Here is a 9,710-nt window from a genome sequence, read left to right on the forward strand (position 1 = left end):
TGTGAACTTTTCCCTTTTTCTTAGATTTTTTTTGCTGAGCCAATGCATTGGAAGGATTGCCACACAGTGCGTCTGCTCAAGGCAGGGCTAAAGCCACGCTGCCATTCCATCTTCCCGCTGAGCTGGCTGAGAAGCAGCAGCTTTTCAGAGCCCGACTTCCATGGGGCTGGGCAGCAATCACGGTACCAATCGGGCCAAACACACGCTTTTTATTGAGTTCAGGTCCCACCTACCCTCTGTCCCCTGCGCCGTGCCACACTGTGCTGGCCACTGGCGTTCATGGTCCCTCTTAAACGTCATCTAGCTCTTGAATGGCTGCACATAAACACGAGAACTGGGGGGTTTGGGTTGTTCTGAGAACTAGCACTAGGTTCTTACACTTATTTGGGTGTGTGAGGGAGTCTGATGAACATGGACTTCTGGGTTTGGTCTGCTGAATCTCCAGGAATTTTCTTCTTTCCTAAAACCTTGCATTTTACTAAACATGTATAGCATCAGCTAGAGAAACTTGATAATGGAAAAGGTTAATAGACTCCTCAGTCTATGCAATTTTACAGCATGTAGAGTAATTTCTTTGATACAAAAGAGCTTCAAACTCACTCTGAAATTTTTAAGGTCTTAGAAACAGTGAAATACACAGAGAGATTCCATTTAATCAGACCCAACCTAGAGAAATGAAATTTTCCCAAGGCACCACCCCAGTCTGGACTTAGATAATTCAGTGCAAAATTCCCTTTCAGCAGCACCATCTTTTGAAGATGCTCCCTGGAAAACACCAGCCTTGTAATCACAGCACATCAGTTCCTGTGGGGGAACAAGGGATGGGGCATCCACAGCTTCTCTGGGCAACCTGTTCCAGTGCCTCACCACCCTCCTCTCCCCTGGGACAGGTGTTGTAGAGATTCCCCATCTCCCAGTCTGCTACTTACCCCAGGGCTGGTGAACACCAGCACAGCAGGAAAACCCTGGGATGTGCCCACTGCTCGCTGCAATGCCGGAGAAGAGATTGACGAGTCAGGACCAGCAATGCAACATTTCTGCTCTTATTGGAAGGACTTCAGGTGAGTTTGCATCTGAAAATAGGACGTGTAGTAGCACAGATCTCTCTGACGATCTGTGCCTTCCAGAGGCTGCGTCCCCATCCCGGCTGCAGCTCCCGCCTGATGGCAAAGCAAAGTCAGCCCGTGTGTTATGGCTTTTTAGGTACTATTAGTGCTTAATAGCTATTGTAATACCTATAGAAATGAATCAGATTTTAAATATTGATTTTAAATATTGAAAGTGGTTTATGATATAAGATTTTATATCATAAAATATAAAATATATTATAAGATATTATAAATCTTATATAATCTTATTTATGATATAAGATTTTATCACTGAGCTAGTTTTACACCTAGCTTGTAGGATGAAGGAGGTAGGACAAGAAAAATCTCTGAACTGATGGGTAGCCGGGTGTTGAACCTTATTTAAGCCACATGGCTATTTTATGGAGCAGGGACAGTCCGCGTCTGGCGCGTCTCCTCCGCACTGCAATGCAACAGCAGTGCTTGAGTTACAGAGCAAGCAGGAGAATTCCCTACTGAGAGGAAGGGATTGGAGACTGATGACTTTTAAGGTGTCTCCCTGCAAGTCACCGCCTCTCGGAGTCCAGAGGTTGAGCATCACTGACAGATCAGAGGAAACGTGTAGATACTGTCTAAGCACAAAAGCTTCATCCTGGGGAGCAGAGCAGGCAACTCTGCTCGTGTGCTGCTTGCTCCAACTGTCTAACCCTGTAATGGCAAGGGGCATCAGCCGAAACTTGTCCCTGCAGCTAATGCTGCTGCACTGAGCACCTGATGTGAACATCCAGCCCGGTGGGGCAAAGCTCCTCTCCAGTTAGGGAAAGGCAGGTTCAACAGGGACGGAGCTTGCAGCTAATCCCCAGGGATGCATGGCATGTGTTGGCATTGCCCGAGGAGGCAAGCTACACCCTCTGCCAGGACAGCAGAGCTCTGCTGCCGGCCTGCTTCAGGGAGAGGAACCTCTCTGGGGTCATCTCAGTGGTGGTGGGACTGGCTGTGCTGCAGGGAAGCCATGCATAGGGCAGATGGCTGCTTGGGAAGCTGGCGTGTCACTTAACTGAGTGAGTAAGAAAAAAAGAACAACTGCTTTTTGGCCTGTGTTTGGCATAACGTAGCTGAGACCAGCCAGGAAAGTGTTCTCCCTTGGACAACCCAGTGGCAAAGAGCTGTGTGTCAGGCGTGCTTTGGTGGCATGGCAGCTTGGTCCCTCCTGACCGCCCACTCACTCCCATTAGTTAGGCCATTTTCTGCCAGCAGAATGAATTGTAACCCCTAACCCTAAGCCAGCAGGTCTTTTTCCTGACCCTTTCCATCCCCAAAAGCTCTTTCCTGTGATGCTGGAGGTGAAGGAGTTAACCATTCCAGGCTTTCTCATTTGTTTTATCCAGAAAATTGAAACATGTAATAAAATATACTGATTTTTCTCATAGTCAACGCCTGATTTACTGCTTCACCTGGAAAGTTGTTCACTTCGCTGGCTCCCAACCCCAGCTGCTGCTGCTCCGTACTGGTTTCAGCGGGATGTTCCTAACCTGAAGGGACCGCGTGGAATGGATCCAGGTGAAAGGAATATTTATTTCCCTTAAAACCAGGTATTTTTTCCCCTCTTAAAACATGAAATTACTGCTGTAAGTTCTTTGGTGTTTTTTTTTGTTTTTTTTTTTTTTTTTAAATCTGATGAGCATGCCCGGGAAATGCAGCTGTTTGGTTTGAAGAGCGCTCTTCTCTCCCTGTACCTTCAGGGTGCTCGCCCCAGCACAGCTATTTCATTTGGGTGCCTTGCCATGTGCCATAACGTGTTGTTTTTTCCCTTTCTGAGTGATCGTGTCATTGCAGAACCCGCCCATTTGCCTTTCTGCTGCAAACCCTCCAGTCGCCCTTGGCGAGCGCTCGCCAGTGCTGGGAGGTTTGCTGCTGCTCCGTGATCTTCCAGCAGTGTGGTGCGGGGGCCGTGGAGGCTCCCTTGGGATTGCCGTCCCTGTGGGAGCCCGGCTGGGACCCGCCACCTCTTGCTGATGCTCTGCCTGGCCGAGGATGCTCTGGCGCGTCGCAGGTGGAGCTGGCTGAGGCTCTTCCCCCTTTTACTCCTGCCACTGCTGTGCGGTGCCAGTGGGCTACGGGGTTGACACAAACCGTGTGCCTGCAGGGGCTCTCCCGCTGGTGCTTTTCTAAGGTCTTTCCCTGCCCCACCAGCCACATCCATCGCTTGTCCACGCAGAGGGGACGGCGTCTGGGAAGCATCTGCTTGCCGGGGTTTTGGGAGGAGAGCTGTTTCTTCCTCTGCTTCCCACCCAGCAGAGCTGGGGCTGGAATCACTCCTACTTTATAACTAATTTTGCTGCATTTAACGTCGTCGTAGACAGGGACCCACCACTTTGGTTGCCCTGTTTATACAGGCACAGGACTTCACACGCTCGTTATGCCTTTGAGCAGATGACAAACTAACAGAAACACAGACCCAGCCCTACCTTCTACACTTGGAAAGGGTGATACAGGATTAACATGCCAACAAGATCATTCCAGATGGGTCCAAATGACCAAAAGCAAGAGGTTTTCCTACACATCAGCCCAAGGGGAGACACAGGCACAGAGCTCGTGCGGGCGCCTGGGGGCACTTAAATAGTTCTAAGTATTTAGAAGACCAGGTAGGTGCAAAACTTGCTTGGCAGGAAGGGGAGTTTTGCAAGACACCCCCCACCTCTTGGGCTTAGTTTTAGTTGGTATTTTCATTCATGGTTTGAACGATGAAATAAAAGGTAGCTTGTAAAGGCTCCAGATGTTGCCAAAGGACTCCAGGCATCCTCACGGACAGGATTAAAATCCAAAATGAGTATGAGAAACTGGAGAATGGACCCAAAAATCAAGAGACTAGAATGGAAAATGAGTCCAGTGCTACTAACAGGGAGGAAAAGTGAGTCGCATGTGAACAAGCGGGAGCATAAAGACAAGGCAAAAGCTCTGCAGAAGAGGTGGTGGGGGCCAAGTGCATCCCAGCCTGGCCCTGGCACCGCAGGCAACGTTGTTGTGGGTAGTGGTAACAGCTCAGCAGGGCTGCTGGGGATCTTCCTGCAAACCCCCCCGACCTCGCAGGAGCATCCTCCGTGGCTGAGCGAGCTGCACGTCTAAGCATGACATAAGGGTATGGACAAATGGACTCGTCATGCTAAAAAATGCTATTACAGGCTCTTCACAGATGTACTGGAATTGTCATTTACAATTTTAAGATCATTAGACGAATCCCCATGTATCCTGGGGTTTTGGAGCAGCCTTGTCATGACATGATGCTGCCGTGGGACCATCTCTTCTGGAGTCTTTTTTTCTTACAATTTGCTTAGACCAAATGTCACTGTAAAGATTAGGACAGGAAAAGGGAATGAAATAGAGGTATTTTATTATTGTTATTATTTCCTTTTGGTTTTGGTTGGTTGTTGGTAGGCCTACCTCTTGCATTTCATGCGCAAATTTTGTGCTCTGGGCTCTTCTCTCTCCCTGCCATCTCCAGGAAGGCTACATTAAACCTGGGAAGGGGCAGAAGAAGGGCAAGAAGGAAGGCAAAAAGGTACAGCAGTGTTTCTGTGCAAGGAGCAACTACAGATCCCAGCTGTTCAGGTGGAAAGAAACAACCCGAGCGCTCTGGGATGGAGCCGATCTGCCTCTGTGACCTGGAGAAGGTGACTGAGGAATGATCGCTTGCTGCCTCTCACGGTGCAGGCAAAGGTGTCTGTGCAGGGGAAAGGAATGAAGCTGAAGATGAGCAAGAACATTTTCTTGCTGCTTGTGACTGAATCGGGCAACCCACTGCGTACCAGAATGTCCTGGTTTAACCCCAGCCGGCAACTCAGCACCACACAGCCACTTGCTCACTCCCCCCGTGGGAAGGGACAGAGAATCAGAAGAGTAAAAGTGAGTAAAAGAGTAAAAAACAAACTCAAGTATTAGTGTTCCACAAAAACTTGTAAATTTAGAGTAGTTTCCCTTTGGGATAATTGCTTGGGTTTGTTTAATGGCAACTTTTGGCCGAGCTGTTTGCAAATTGAAGATCCTGCCTTTGATTTTGCCCTTAAATCATGACGGTAACCAGGCTCCCTACCCCGACCTCACACCTTCCCATCCCAGTTTATTGCCCAATGTTTAGAAGCATTTATGGAAAAGCTGGCCAGATGATGCTGAGAAGTACTTCTGTTTCCAGAAAGCTGGCAGCCACGTGCAGGTCACTGCTGGTGCCTCAGGAGATGCGCAAACGAAGACGTGCACAACAGCCAGAAAACTACAGGGTGACCAAGACCACGGCTTGAGAAAGATGAGGAGGTAGCCAAGAAAGTCCGAAGAGGTCCTTCTTGCAGGCTTTCGTGGGCTGGGCTGGCCCCTCACCCCCTCTAGCTCCTCTCCGAACCCAATGCTCTCCTGGTGGTCTGCTTTGCTCCGGGTTAGCAGAAGGTGTTCTTCTTCCACGGACTGTTTCCAAGGGGTGAGAAATGCAATCCATGTGGTGATACCCTGTGCTGGCAGAGAGCACTGGGCTGGAAGGGGTTGTGTGTGTGTGTGGTGTCCACCTGGAGCAACCCCCCAGCAGCCACCAGCCAGGGCTGGAAGCATCCCGCAGTGAGTAGCGCTGGTGGCCGCTTCCTCGGCGAAAACAATGGGCACACCCCATACACACCCTCCCCTGCTACTTTCTAAATCCTGGGAAATGCCGTTTAGACCATCAGCATCCACACTGCACTCACAATAAATCACCAGAGGAAGAATGCAAGTTCAAAAAAAAAATTCCTTAATTTATTGTAAATTCTCCTTTCATCGGTGCTGCAATTCCAGTGTTCTGCACATTAATAAATATACATTTGTTAAAAAAAAACAACCTCCAGTGTCTAATCTGCCATAAAGCTTTCAAAAAGTCATAAAAATAGGTTTTAATTTTTTTTTTTTTTTTTTTGTCCTTTACTGCAACAATTCTGCTCAAAATAAAAACTACCTACATCTCACTGGGACAAAATATACAGACACAGATGTAAAAACCAGTAGCGCGGGTTGTACGACAGTGCCTGAGCACACAGCCGAGCGCCCGACCCTTAAAACATTCATAACTTGTTTCCAGGCAGAAAATGTCACACAGCATGTTGCATAATTTGTAAAGGAACAGCATCCTTCTTCCTTCTCCCCTTCCACAGGCCTCCTCAATACACTTGGAAATCCATAGGAATATAACAAAACCAAGATTACAGTACATATTATTTCAGTTTTACTCCTGTATTTTATTCAGCCTGATTTTCTGGTTTTGGGGTTGGTTTTTTTTTTTCCCTTTCACACACAGTTACACAAACAAAACCCAGTGTTTTCCCAGAAAGGCTGCTATGGCGAGCCAGGAGCTCCTGCAAGCCTTGGCAGCTGAGAGCAGGTGACGGCCACCCCCTGCCACCTGGTATTCCCACCCCGGGAGCTGCCAGCACAGCTCTGCCCCTGTGCTGTTGGACACAAACTCGGTCACACCTTGTTGTTCCTTGTAAACACTGCGGGAAGGTGAAGGCGGCGGACAGGCCACGCTTGGCCTTCCTATACTTGTGTAACCAGCAAGTTTTGTGGGAAACATGAAGCCTTAGGCCTGCCACGGGCTTTTTGGAACACCGAGAAGGCCGGGGCTTTGCCGAAGAGCTGGGCAGTGAGCCCACGACACCCTTACCGCTGCCTCTTTCTGCTTTGATTCTCAACGTGCTGACTCCAGCGGGGAAGAAATAAACAGCAACACCCAGCCCCGCGCCTGAGGCAGAACCGCCCCGCCGGAGGAGGGCCCTCTCCTCGGGGCACGCGGAGCGCTGGATGGTGGCAGAGCCAGACCAAAGTCAAAACCTCCCACACCACGGCACCGCTTGTTTTCTTGCTCCTGGTAAGTTAAAGAGTGATTTGACTTCTCCCAGACCAGGACTGTGTTGGACTCCGAGCTGAGGAGATGACTTACGTCTAGTCCTGAAGTTCAGTTGCTGCACATTTCAATGCGCTTGAGAGGTCAAAACACCAAGAAATGAAAATGTAAAAGATTTTTGGCGGGTTTTAGAAGAGGTTACAAAAGAAACATACTGTGTCCCTGAAGTGTTCCAAAATCTGTCAGCACAACTTACAAATTACAGTCACGGATTTCCATGTCACCTCTGCTGTATCACTTGGAAAACGGCCTTGCATCTTCCGGTGGCTTCCATGCAAGCCTCAGTTCCTTTCTCAAATGCCAAATTCAAGTACAATTGTGCAACGTTCATATAAAAAATATCAAAACCTCTTTTAATTGGTTTCCTATTATCAAATTAAGAAGATCAGTATAAATGTAAAATATACAAAGGAAATTTTTCTTTAGCCACACCATACAAAATATATAAAAGTATCTACACTTTTTATATATATATAAAGGATTTTTTTTCTTTTTTTCTTAAGACAACATGTCCATAGGGGGGGTTGGATGGAGATGCTGGCATAGAAACGAAAGGACACTTGTTGGGATATTCCTCCCCAGAGCCCAGCAAGCCAAAGGGTTCGCACTGTAGCCGGATAAAGCTCCACAAGAGACGTCTCCTGGCGCCGGCGTAAGGCTGACGGACTGACTTACTGTCGGTGTGCTGCGGCAAGGACGTGGGTTTCCATGGTTCTCCCCAGGAACAAGCAACCCCTGCAGCACTGTCCGCACTGTGAGCAGGTGTCCGTCCCGCACAGTGCGTCCCTGCGGCCATTTCCCCGTGTTCTGGCATGAGATGGTGACGCGCGGAGCGTAGCACACGGCAGCTGCATCGCGGGCACACCCTGTGTCCCCGCTGCCAGTAGCCGGGAGTCCGTCCTAACGTGAAACCGCGCGGGAATCGATGCCCACCTCGTCCTCCTCGCTACGCGGCCACTCTGATGAAGACGACGGCGGCGACCCCGCGTCGAGGAGTCCAGAGCCGCGCAGCAGCGATCACAGTTTCCTGATGGTTCAAATTGAAGTTTCGTTACTGCCTCTGTTAGCGAGAAGAAGCAATCGTGCAGGCTCAGGGTTAAACGAGCACAGGCAAACCCCTCCACCCAAAACCACCTCATCCTTCTGAGCGACGGCTCATGCTCCGTGAAGGTACCGCCGCACCCTGCCAACCCAGCGCTTGCCAGGGGGATGCTGTCCTGGCGGGGAAGACCAGCGGGGAGAGGCAATTCCAGGCAGCACACAAGAGAGACACTCTGTAGAGGGAGCCCTACAGAGGGCTTGTATTTGGCTAACGCTTAGGTGAGGAGGTGAGGTTCACACACAAACCTTAAAGTTAAAAAGTCGTTAGAAACCTGGTATTTCAGACAGATTTATGCATTCCGCTGTCAAACAGCAGTGTTACGGTACACAAAAGGTGTGGAGATGACAGCTGCTTAGTACAAGCTGGCTAGTTACCTTCAGTGACACCTGGTAGCAGCAAGTAGTTATTGCTTGCTAAAGCCACCTCTGTTTCCTGGCTAACCAGGATATATACCCCACCTGGAGTACTGCTTCCAGCTCTGGAACCCACAACGTCAGAAGGATGCAGACTGGTTGGAGCGAGTCCAGAGGAGGCCACAGAGATGCTCAGAGGGCTGGAGCACCTCTGCTATGGGGACAGGCTGAGAGAGTTGGGGTTGTTCAGCCTGGAGAAGAGAAGGCTCCGGGGAGACCTCATTGCACCTTCCAGTACCTGAAGGGGCTACAAGGAAGCTCGGAGGGGACTTTTTACAAGGGCCTGTAGTGACAGGACAAGGGGTAACGGGTTTAAATCGAAAGTGGGGAGATTTAGATTAGATATCAGGAAGAAGTTCTTCCCGGAGAGGGTGGTGAAGCACTGGAACAGGTTGCCCAGAGAAGCTGTGGATGCCCCCTCCCTGGAAGTGTTCAAGGCCAGGCTGGATGAGGCTTTGAGCAACCTGGTCTAGTGGAAGGTGTCCCTGCCCATGGCAGGGGGGTTGGAACTAGATGATCTTTAAGGTCCCTTCCAACCCAAACCGTTCTGTGATTCTATGATTCTATGATATTTCAATAGCCAGTTCCCAGTAACCCAAAGATGTACTTCTATAGTGAGCTGGGCATGGTGTGTGCACCCAGACAACGTGGGTGTCTAAAGCATGGCGGGACAATGTCACTGTTAAAGCTGGGAGAGAAATTTTCCTTGGTTTGGAGACTATCATTTGTGATACTGCAAGGAAGACTATGTGTGTAAAACGTTTGCGCGGACTTTATGTATGGCTGTCGTTCTCATTTTAAGTGCAAGAATGATGAAATTAACGAGGTTTCATGGAACACCCTTTGGCTGAAAGCTTGCTCAGCCTTTTTTAACGTCTGATTTAGCCTACAACGGTGAATAGGCACAACAATCACCACGCAGCGGGTGGGAAGCATGCACCTGGTCATCCAGGGTCACCAGCTTGACATGGCACTTTCTCTGCAGCCTTTGGGCCTCCTATTCCAGCCATGGTTTCCCTCTGCCCAGCTGGACACTCACCCCATGCTCCCCCCAGCCTAGTACCTTGCACCCCCAAACACTGAGCTTCCTAAAGGGGTCCTTTCCACTGGGGTCTCTGTGCTCCTCCATGCTGGCTGCTGGACACCCACAACAGCTCTTGCTGGTCTTACCGGGCACTCATCAAGAAGTGCTGGTCCATGTTTGCCCTACA

This window comes from Eurypyga helias, unplaced genomic scaffold (genome assembly GCF_000690775.1).
Source record: "Eurypyga helias isolate BGI_N326 unplaced genomic scaffold, ASM69077v1 scaffold24286, whole genome shotgun sequence".
NCBI lineage: Eukaryota > Metazoa > Chordata > Aves > Eurypygiformes > Eurypygidae > Eurypyga > Eurypyga helias.